Raw genomic sequence first — 12,741 nt, 5'->3', positions numbered from 1 at the left:
AGGGTTTCACTCAAGGGACTGGTGAGCACAAATGACGGCCATTAGGCCCTTTAAATAGGTCTCAAACCCGAGAAATTAGGGTTTCATTACACAGCACTGACTCGCCGAGTCCAGGCGCGATCCCGCGTCCCGATCCGCGTCCCTACTCGGCGAGTCTGAGCTCCAACTCGCCGAGTCCCCTCTTAAATCACCAAAAACACAATATATAAGATACCTGAAAAATCCAGCTGTTACAACTCTCCCCCACTAGGACTAGACTTCCCCCTCGAAGTCTCGCTCTAAAAACAGCTCCGGATGCTGCTCCTGCATCATACGCTCTGGTTCCCAGGTCATCTCTGATCCCCTCCGGTGTTGCCACTGAACCAACACCAGAGGTACCTCCTTATTTCTCAGAACCTTGATCTTCTGATCCCTGATGGCCACTGGTCTCTCGGCATAATTCAGGCTTGCATCCACCTGAATATCCTCTAACGGAACCACTGCCGATTCATCGACTATACACTTCCTCAACTGCGACACATGAAAAGTGTCGTGAATCTGTCCCAACTCTGTTGGCAACTCCAACCGATAGGCTACCCGGCCTACCCTCGCAATCACACGAAATGGACCTATAAACTGGGGCCTCAACTTGCCCCTCTTCCTGAACCGAATCACTCCTTTCCAAGGAGAAACCTTCAGGAGAACGAAGTCGCCGACTTGAAATTCAAGCTCGGACTGGCGCCTGTCCGCATAACTCTTTTGTCGGCTCTGGGCGGTCAATAACCTCTGTCTGACCCGCTGTATCTGCTCTGTCGTCTGAATCACGATCTCTGTACTGCCCATCACTCTCTGCCCAAATTCACCCCAACAAATGGGAGTCCGACACCTCCTACCATACAACAGCTCAAAGGGCGGCATACCGATGCTCGAATGATGGCTGTTATTGTAGGAAAACTCCGCCAAGGGTAAATACGTATCCCAGCTACCCCCAAAATCCAATACACATGCTCAAAGCATGTCCTCAAGCGTCTGAATCGTCCGCTCACTCTGGCCGTCTGTCTGGGGATGATATGCGGTACTAAAATGCAGTTTAGTACCCAACTCCTCATGAAATTTCTTCCAGAATCAGGAAGTAAAACGCACATCACGGTCCGAAACAATCGAGATCGGCACCCCATGCCGAGATACCACTTCTCTCACATAAACCTCCGCCAACTTCTCCGCCGAAGAACTCTCACTAATGGCAAGAAAGTGAGCGCTCTTCGTCAACCTATCCACAATCACCCGAATTGCATCAACTCCTCTGGCAGTCTGCGGCAATTTGGTGATGAAATCCATAGTGATCTGTTCCCACTTCCAATTAGGAACCTCCAATGGCTGTAACTTGCCATGCGGTCTCTGGTGCTCAGCCTTAACCCTTCGACAGGTCAAACACCTCTCGACAAACCATGCGACGTCCCTCTTCATACAAGGCCACCAATACTCTTTCCTCAAATCCAAATACATTTTCGTAGCCCCGGGATGGATCGAAAATTTCGATCTATGAGCTTCCTCCATCAATGTAGTACGCGTAACACCCACAAACGGTACCCAAATCCGGCCCTGAAAAGTCATAAGCCCTCGACTATCCGAAATGAACTCTGAAACCAAACCAACGACCCATTCTCTCTTCTGCATCTCCGGATGCACAGCCTCGGCCTGTGACCCACGAATGGCATCCAGAACTAGAGCTATCACGGTCAATCTCAAACATACATTTCGCAGTGGAGTACTCTCCACCCTGCGGCTCAACGCATCAGCTACCACATTAGCTTTGCCCGGGTGGTACAGGATCTCACAATCATAATCCTTGACCACATCTAACCACCTCCTCTGCCGCATATTTAGGTTAGGCTGATCCATCAAGTACTTCAAGCTCTTATGGTCTGTGTATATCGTACAACGAACCCCATACAAGTAGTGACGCCAAATCTTGAGGGCGAACACCACTGCCCCCAACTCTAGATCATGTGTGGGATATCTCGTCTCATGAGGCTTCAACTGCCTCGATGCATATGCTATCACATGTCCCTTCTGCATCAGCACCGCTCCCAGCCCTAAAATCGATGCATCACAAAATACCACAAAATCTTCCATCCCTTCCGGAAGAGCTAATACCGGAGCTTCGCACAACCTTTGGCGAAGCGTCTCAAAGGAGGTCTGCTGCTCGGGACCCCATAAAAATGTAACACCCTTCCGGGTCAATCTGGTGAGTGGCACTGCGATCTTGGAGAAATCCTTGATAAACCTCCGATAGTACCCTGCCAACCCAAGGAAGCTCCTGATCTCAGAGGGTGACTTTGGCACCTCCCAACTCATCACCGCATCAACCTTGGTCGGATTGACCAATATCCCTTTCTGATTAACGAGGTGCCCCAGAAACTGGACCTCCCGCAACCAGAAATCGCACTTGGAAAACTTTGCATAAAGTTTCTCCGATCTCAAAACCCCAAGAACTTCCCTCAAATGCTCCTCATGCTGCTCTCTAGATCTCGAATATACCAGAATATCATCGATGAATACAATCACCGACCGATCCAACATTGGCCTGCATACCCTATTCATGAGGTCCATGAACACAGCCGGGGCATTGGTGAGCCCAAAAGGCATCACCACAAACTCATAATGCCCATAACGCATCCTAAATGTTGTCTTCTGTACGTCCTCGTCCCGTACTCTCACCTGATGATAGCCCGACCTCAAATCGATCTTGGAGAACCAAGATGCTCCCTGTAACTGATCGAATAAATCGTCGATCCTCGGCAACGGGTAACGGTTCTTGACCGTCAGCTTATTCAATTCTCGGTAATCAATACACATTCGATGCGAGCCGTCCTTCTTCTTCACAAACAGAATGGGTGCTCCCCACGGCGAGCTACTCGGCCGAATAAACCCCTTCCCCAGCAGCTCCTGAAGCTGCGAGGATAACTCTTGCATCTCTGGAGGTGCAAGACGATAAGGCACCTTAGCGATAGGCGCGACTCCCGGAACCAAATCAATACTGAACTCCACTTGCCTCACGGGAGGCACACCCGGTAACTCTTCGGGAAAAACATCTGGAAACTCACGCACCACCGGAACTTCATCCACTGAACTCGGTCTCTCGGAGATCACTCGCGTATCCATCACATATGCCACAAAGCCCTTACAGCCCTGCTGTAAACACTGCCTCGCCCTAGCGGCCGAACAAAAGGCTGATCCAGAACGTGTAACCTCACCGTATACCGAAAGAACTCCCCCACTAGGATCTCGTATGGTCACTAGCTGACGCTCGTAGTCGATAACCGCGCCGAATCGGCTCAACCAGTCCATGCCCACTATGACACAGACATCACCCATCGCAATAGGAACCAGATCAATCGGAAACTTAACCCCAAAAATCTCTAACACACATCCCCAGAGGACCTTCGTGGCACAAATCACTCTGTCGGCAGCTATGGAAACCCGCAGAGGCCAACTCAATGCCTCACGACTAACACTGATATGCTGACTAAAGGCCAAAGATACAAAAGACCGACTCGCACCTGAGTCAAATAACACTAAAGCAGGCACAGAGTTCACAAGGAAGGTACCTATGCATAACATAATATAAGCATAACATCTCAACACCAAAATAAATATATAGAAGGAAACGTACCAGCCACAACGTCGGGTGCAGCGCGGACCTCTTCCGCAGTCAGCTGAAAGGCTCTCCCTCGAGCTCTCGGTGCCTCGACCTTCACGGGCCAACTCTCTGTAGCTCTGATGGCAGCAGGGGCAGATCCCTGAGATGCTCCGTGCAGCAGCGGACACTCCGCCTTCCGGTGTCCGGTCTAGTTGCAGTGAAAACACACTGCAAACCCCTTAGGGCAGTCCTTGGCCATATGCCCCTCCTTGCCACATTTGTAGCAAGATCCTGCTCGACAAACTCCATCATGACCCTTGCCGCACTTCCTGCAAGTGCGGCCCTTCTGGCTCCCGGGTTTGGGATCAGCGGGCTTGGCCCGCTTGGCTGCCGGCTGGGACTGTGCCGGCCGCCAATCCCTCCCCAGAGACTCCGCCTCCTCCCTGGCCTGTGTCTCAAGCTCAATCTCCCTCTTCCGGGCATTTGCCTGAAGCTCAAAAAATGTCCGATACGAGGAGTTCGCGGCGAACTCCCGAATATCCCGTCTCAAAATGCTCAGGTAGCGGCTCATACGTGCCTGCTCAGTGGACACGTGCTCAGGGCAGAACATTCGCCCTCTCATGGAACATCCTCGTGATCGCTGTAACTGACTCAGTACCCTGCTTGAGGGTCAGAAACTCCTGTGCCAAATGCTCCCTCTCCACCTGGGGAACATACTCATCCCGAAACATGGTAGTGAACCTCTCCCAGGTCACTGCCGAAAGCTCAGCAGGCGTAAAATGCACCGTCACAAACTTCCACCAGTCCTTCGCTCCCAAGCGAAGCTGGTTCAACGCGAACCGAACCTTCAGATGCTCAGGAGATGAGCAAGTGAAGAAGCACCCCTCCATATCAGATATCTACCTCATAGCTGCCACCGGATCCTGTGTACCATCAAACTCTGGTGGTTTGGTGTTGCTGAACTCCCGAAACAGTGACGCATCACCTCCCTGGGGTCTCGCCACAGCGATCGCTGCGGTAGCCGCTGCAACAACAACCTCAGAAAGAGCGGCGTAACGCTCGTCAAATGTCTCAATCAGCGCGGTCTTAAAAGACTCGAACATCTCTGGTATCTCAGCCCTGATGACCGCAGCCACCTCCTCATGAATGATCTGTCGAATCTCCTCATCACTAGCTCCGGCACCCCCCGGCATATGACGTGTCCTCACCATGATCAACCTCTGAAATACAACATGCGATAAATTAGAATTCACTCGAGCATTCTCACACTCGACAATCTACCCCTCCTTGATTCTTGGTATCCCAAAGATTCTTATTTGGACTGTGCACTGCCCCAGTGCTTTCAGTAGTACGGGCCCAATACTACTGTCCACACCGTCTCAGTACACACCCCAAATCTTCCTCTTCGGATCCCAATTCCCAAGTACTCTATCATGCGTAGACCACTCTCTAATAAATCTCTCATAAGCCCCTCACTGCTACCTATTCACTCTCAGCATCTCATAGCAGCTCACCCCTCCCTAGGCTAAGGCATCACAAATCAGGCCACTCTAGTCCTATTAGCAATACCTAGCCTACTCTAGCATGCAGATACATCATATCAAATATCAATATTACATAATATAAAGGTATTTTAGGAATTCACCGTTCGGGCGCTGACTGATCGTACACACGTTTCTTCCTGGAATTTGTTTCTTTTTTAAGAAAATCTTTTACTCTTAGAAATGTTAGGTTTTCTTTTGAAAATATCTTTCCAATTCCTCAGTTTGAGTTCAAATACTCCCGAAGGTGTACCCGAATCCCTCAAACCAAGGTTCTGATACCAAATTGTAACACCGTAAATTTCAAAACAAAATTTTCAATTTTTTTTTATAAAACATAATTCGATTAATATTCATCAAACAACCATATTAATTATCCAATATAGTTTAATACAAAATCCCAAGATCACAATATAAAAACTCCGAGTGTGTGTACGGATCAAGCTGGTGCCTTCCCGAGGTCGTCACTAGTACCTGAAACAATAACATCAAACACTGTAAGCACAAAGCTTAGTGAGTTCCCTAAAATACCACGTTTAACTCATAATAGCCACTCAAGGCTATAACTCTGTGGGTCCATGCACCCAAACTCTGTGAACCCTCATGTTCTAACTCTGATAAACATGCACCACATAAATCACATAGAAATAATGCAGTACAACACATAACATACATAGCATACAAATACTCTATCACATAACTCTAGTTACCTACTCAAGGTAAAGTATAGTGAGAAGACTCACCTCGCATATCTCGGTATCTCACGAATCCTGGAAATCCCTCGTGCTCGATCCTCCGAGCTCTAATCCTCCTATAACATTATATGTCTCTAATTAACACTTTATATCTCTAAGGTTGACTATCCCTAAGAAGTCAACACAGGTCAACTCTAGTCAACGGTCAACGGTCAACGGTCAACTTTGACCGGACTCGGCGAGTGCTACGGCGACTCGGTGAGTCTAGACGTTTTCACCAACCCTTTGAAATTCCCTTCCTACACGTCGAGTATCCCCCCCCCCCTTACTCGACGAGTTTCACCTGGAAGAATCGCGGGGCCACCCCGACTAAACTCGCCGAGTCTCAAGAACAACTCGACGAGTCCCAGTTTGACTCAGTCCACTCGTCACCCCTCTCCAACTCACCTTGACTCACTGAGTCTACCCATGACTTGATTGGACCACTCACTGAGCAATCCCAAGGCAATCTTCAAACTACTCGCCGAGTCTGATGAACAGACTCGGCGAGTCCATGCCATGCAACCACTCCAACTTGCTTCTAAGGTCAGATCTGCTTCCACAATCTATAGATCTGGCCTCCCTAGACTGATTCATCATGTAAAGCTTCTATCTTGGTGCCCATAACACACCCCATGGCTCATAAATGGAGTTTTGACCTAAGGCATAAGGATTCCAATCCAAAGCCTCCATTGATTCCCAAAAAGCTTGGGTAAAGGGACACTCTGGACCTCTAAGGGTCCAGATCTATGATTCAAACCTCATAAGGGACCAAGAGGACACTAGATCTTGCCACAAAAGGGTTCAACAAACCCTAAATCTAGATAAACAACATCAAGGAAGAAGATAACTCGAAATTATTACCACAATAGTGATGCTCTGGACTCCAAACCCTCAGAAGTGGCTCCACTTGCTTTCCCTTGGCTAGTTCTTCTCCTTCCTTGCAACAATGACACCTCCAAGATCAATAATGGCCTCCTACTTAGCTCCAAATGCTCACACTCGATTAGGGTTTCACTCAAGGGACTGGTGAGCACAAATGACGGCCATTAGGCCCTTTAAATAGGTCTCAAACCCGAGAAATTAGGGTTTCATTCCACAACACTGACTCGCCGAGTCCATATCCTGGACTCGCCGAGTCCAGGCGCGATCCCGCGTCCCGATCCGCGTCCCTACTCGGCGAGTCTGAGCTCCAACTCGCCGAGTCCCCTCTCAAATCACCAAAAACACAATATATAAGATACCTGAAAAATCCGGCTGTTACATACGCGTAGACACATGATTTAATCACAATCTCCAACAAAACATTAATTTTAATCGGGGCTAAGGAATACCACTTCGTAGGAATAAAAATGTAACTACCTGTAATTTTCTCATTTGATTATCTAGGGATTATCAGAGTTTTTTAAACAAATGCGTAATCCTAAATTTTAAAAAAACTTTACTCATCACGTGTCACATAACAATCTATCTCACCCATTGATTAAGAGATACTCAACTAGCCATCTAGTACTTAATTCATTAAGTACCCAATCTAAATATTTATCTACTAATATATAAATATTTAGCACAATACCCTCAATCTCTAGTATACATCATCACTCTATCTCCATCTAATCTATGATGATTATCTAACACAACACCATCAACATCTAACCATACATACATACTCTATCTTTAACCACACATACTCTATCTTTAACCATACATACTTACTTTATTTTTAACCATACATACATACTCTAAAAATACATATATACTATTTCTTGAACCATACATACATACTCTAAACATGCATACATGCTTATTTACATGATTTTAGACATATAATCATAATCTACCTCCATTTACGTCATATCTAATCACAATACCATCATATATAATCATACTACCATCATATCTGTAACACCGGAAATCTTGAAGAGAAATTTATTGAGAATAAACCAATTTCAACTTGAACTCGGTGAGTTAGAGGAACCACCTCGACGGGCTTAAGATGGATGAATCGCAGGCATTAAATGAGCCAACACGACGAGTTGAGGTACCTCAACTCGGCGAGTTGGTGGATGGGAAGGAAACCCTAATTTCTAGGGTATTTCACCCTATTTAAAGGTATTAAGTTCCTTTGTTTGGCCTCCTTATCAACCTTCATTGTTATCAAAACCCTAAAACAAGTTGCAGCCTCCATTGCCAAGTGTTTGAGCCATGGAAGGCAGTTTGGTGTCCATTATGTGCATTGTGAAGGAGTTAGAAGATCTTGAAGTTTCTAAGCTTGGAGGAGAGGTATTGGATCCAGAATCATTATCCATTTTGCAAGGAGTTTGAGGTATCACGTTCTTATCTTGATGGCTAGATGTTTAGATCTTTCTTTTTGGGTTAATTGTTATGTTTGAGTCATAGGTTGGATGGATGTTAGGATTAGGACGTCCCAAAGCCTTGTTCTTTTAGATTTGGGGTTTTCATGGATCCTTTAAGCATAAAGGGCTTCATGTATTATTTAAGTCCCTTATTAAGCCTTTTTTGAGCATTTGAGCCTCTACTAGTCATGCATGAGCATAAAGTTGGAAACTTTACATGCTCTTCTAGCTCTAGTGTATCAAATATGTAATTTGGGGCTTTGTCTTTGAGTATTGATGAGAATAATTTGCTAATAAGATCGATAAATTCTAAACAGATAATTAATAATAATGAAGCAAAGAACACAAGAATGGATCAAACGATGTCGAATGATTAATATTCAACACCTCAGAAGAGCCCAATTAAGAACTTCGACTATAGAGGTCAAGGGTTAAAATGAAGCAATTAACAAGAAGCATTCTTCCCTTAACGCTATGTGACATCCCCATTTTCACGGCCAGAAAAGACCGATTTGTTTATGCTTTGTTTTATAAAATCAGAGTAATCTTTTAAAGAAAACGGTTGCGGAATTTGTTCCCAAAACAAGATATGATAATAACTTATCAAAACATTTCTCAAAGAGAATGTATTTTCATTTAATAATAAAACCTCGGGATGTCATGTTCCGATACAGACATATAAGCATAAACAGAACTTACATTCAATTACAGTAATGATTTACATCTCCTTTAATCTCTCAGTGCAAAGCAGCTTCGTGTCGATACCTGTGATACAATTAAACTGAGTGGGTCAGGCTTGGGAGCCTGGTGAGCATATAGGGTTTTCAACCCACAATAATATAATTATTATATTCAATCATCAAACAATCAACCCAATTACCCATCCCCGTTATCTCCATTTATTTCTTAAGTACCTTCCCTAAGGAATTATCCTAAGGGTCATCTCCTACATCATATTTACCTCTCATCTCCTTACATCACATTTCCTTATATGTTTATTCCTAAGGACTTTTTCCTAAGGATCATCGCATGAATACGTAGTCACAACATCGCCTGGACTAGTAAGTCATAATAAGGGTTAGACTATCATCGCATGAATATATAGCCACAACATCGCCTGGACTCGTAATTCATAGTAAGGGTTAGAGTATCATCGCATGAATACGTAGCCACAACATTGCATGGACTCGTAATTCATCTCCTACAGGTTATGAGCCTGCTGGTGTTTCCATGTGGTCATCTAGAATAGTCCGTGGTCGCCATCTATACTTTGGTAGATGACTACATCGCCAAATTTCCACATCGCCGATCAAGGTTATGGTATCTCCTCTCATCTCACATCACCTATTTATCATTACCTAATTATCATCACCTATTTCTCATCACCTGTTTCTCATCACCTAATTATCATCACCATTATATCCTCACCTTTCTCTTATCACATTCGTTCAACACACATCAACTATTTCATCTACTCATGTTCTACCCAACATATTTGTAGATATAAATTACATATATAGTTTAAATCATTTAACACCCATATAAAAACATCAATTCCAAGCCCATCTCATATAGACAATTAATATATAACACATAGCATGTATTTCATAGCTAATGCTTTATATTTATGTGTTTAGAAGAGAGTAACCGCACACTCACACATATAAACCACAATATATATACACATAACACGTATTTCGTATAAAATACTTCATAATTATGCGTTAGAAGAAAGTAACTACACACTCACTTGATTAGAAGATGATCGGACAACACTACGGCTTGTAGAAGTAGTATTCTTCGGTAGATCTGGAAGATCTTCACAAAAACCAGACTCCTCGCGGGCAGAGCTTCGGCTTGGGAATTGCACTTCTCGGGATCTTTGGGGCCTCGGGACTTGCTTCGGGGCTCGGGAATGATACCGGGGCTTCGGGACATTTCTTGCACGAAAAACGATGCAAAAACGTGAGAAAACGGGAAGAAATGAGCAACTAAATCGGCTGCACTCGACTTCCTTTTATAGGGGCTGAAGCCCGATTTACGCGGGGCGTAAATTTCATTACGTAGGGCGTAACGACGATAAGGTCGCTGACTCCCCCCATGGATAATATCGGCCAATTTTTATTTAAATTAAATATCGAAATTATTAAATAAACTTCAAAAATTCATATCTTCCTCATACGAACTCCGTTTTCGACGTTCTTTATATCCACGCGTAGGTGAGACTACGAATTACAACTTTCGTTTAGACTCCGTCGGCTAATTTTGACTTTATTTTTATTATTTATTTTTAGTAGGCCGGGACAGGAAAACTCCGTTATAAAATCATAACTTCTTCACCCGACGTCCGTTTTCGCCTATATTTTTATCGTTTTACTACAATTAATGAGATCTTCAATTCTCATTTAGATTTATTCGGCTAAAAACCGCTCAGTCTCAAATCGAGTATTCGGGCTGCATACTGCTAAGTCGAAACTTCGAAAAATCATAACTTCCTCATACGAAGTCAGATTTGGGCGTTCTTTTTATGCACGCTCATGGTTTGACGTATTCTAAGACTTTCATTTAGATTGCTAAGGCTAAATATCGCTCTAACGTAAATTCACATTTTACGTCGCGCTGTGTCGTGCCGGTTCTGTCGCGAAACTTCGACAGGTCATAACTTCTTCGTTATAACTCGGATTTCGGCGTTCTTTATATGCACGGAAACCTTGTAACATATACTATAACTTAATTAAGATTATTCCTTCAAAATAATCTTCCATGAAAAATTCATTTTTGACGCTTAACGTCTCTAATTGATTAGCCCGGATCTACGTGCGTTACAATTATCTCCCCCTTAGGATGATTACGTCCCGGAATCATCAACGAAATATGATTCGTATACTGACTCCATAAGTTATCTCTCCATCCTAAGTAATAACCTTGATGCTCAATCCTGCATCTACTCTTCGTACTATGTTGGACTTTCAATCGAAATCTTAAAGTTACAAAAATAAATCCTTATTGTGGACTCCTTCTTCTTCTTAGGGTAAATACATTCATTTATCTATTTTAACTAACCGATGGGTTGAGTCTCGATGACCTCTCATCGTAGTCGGACTCAATTTAATATGACCACTAGGGTCGGAATAACCATCATCCCACTAGCCATTACCGAAACAAAGGTAATGACAAACTTGAATAAAACGAAATCAATTACTAGCTTCTTGGTAACCTTGCGACTTTCCCTGATCCAAGTGCGAGTCCTGTGCTTCCGGTAGTATAGATCTCTACTACCATTCACACCTACTCATACTCGTCCCAAGTATTGTCTCGCAGTTAACCAAGTCACCATACATAAATCATATAATCATTCAACACACCAGATAACAAAACCAAGGTTTATATTAATTCTTGAAACTATTACACAAAAGTTCAAGTTCACCCTATACTATGCCTCTAATAGGCTACATCATAAGTTACTATTCACACTGTTACTTCATAACTTGATCGTTGGATATAAAATCCTCATCCTTGATTCGCTTCGTCGAGGATCATGTGGAATGCCCTTGGCTGTGGCAGTACATTTTTCTTTGCAGCTTTGTCTTTCTTTGGGTAGTTCTTCGAAATATGACCACCATCTCCACATTCGTAACACTTCCTATTGTCGAACGTACAATCTCTGGAATAGTGACCGATCCTACCACACTTATAGCAGGTCGCTTCTCCATCGCACCTTCCGAAGTGCTTCTTTTTGCACTTTTCACACCACTTGGTTTCATCTTTTCCTCCGGATTTCGAGAGTTTGGTTTCTTTGTCGATCATTGAAGATCCCTCGTGTTTCCTTTTCCCTCCAACTTCGACTCTCTCTAGACCCTTTTCCCTTATTTGGGTCTCAACATTCTTGTCTGCCCAGATGGCGGCTTTCAGAGTGGTTGCTTGCTTGACTATCGGACCAAAGTCTGCTGGTAATCCATTGGCAAACTTGTTGACCTTGGAAAGTTCATTTGGAATTAGGTATGGAATAAGCTTCATCTTCTCCGTAAAGCTTGTAGCGTATTCAGTGACGCTCAATTTTCCCTTCTTTAAATTCTGGAACTCATTGTTGATTTCAAGAAGATCCTGCTCAGAGCAGTATTGCATTTTCATTTGCTCCACGAACTCTTCCCAAGACATCTTGCTAGCTTCCCCCTTGGGCATTGAACTAGCCAGTAACTTCCACCAGCTCAGTACTACAGATTTTAACAGAGGGATTGCAAGAGCGGTCTTCTGTCTGTTGCTACACTCACAACTTTCAAACATTGTCTCCATCTCGGAGATCCAGTCCATGACTTGCACTGGTGTCGGGCTCCCAGAAAGACATGGTGGTTTGGATGCCATGAAATACTTGTACTAGCATCCACGTCCATCATTGTCTCCATCCTGATTGTTTCGGCGAACTATTGGTGGGTTGGCTTGACCAATGGTCCCACTATAGTTCCCTTCTTCCGACTGCCCCTCATTCA

Source organism: Lactuca saligna, chromosome 8 (assembly GCF_052625555.1).
Source record: "Lactuca saligna cultivar CGN05327 chromosome 8, ASM5262555v1, whole genome shotgun sequence".
Lineage (NCBI taxonomy): Eukaryota > Viridiplantae > Streptophyta > Magnoliopsida > Asterales > Asteraceae > Lactuca > Lactuca saligna.
Note: the sequence above shows the minus strand (reverse complement) of the source record.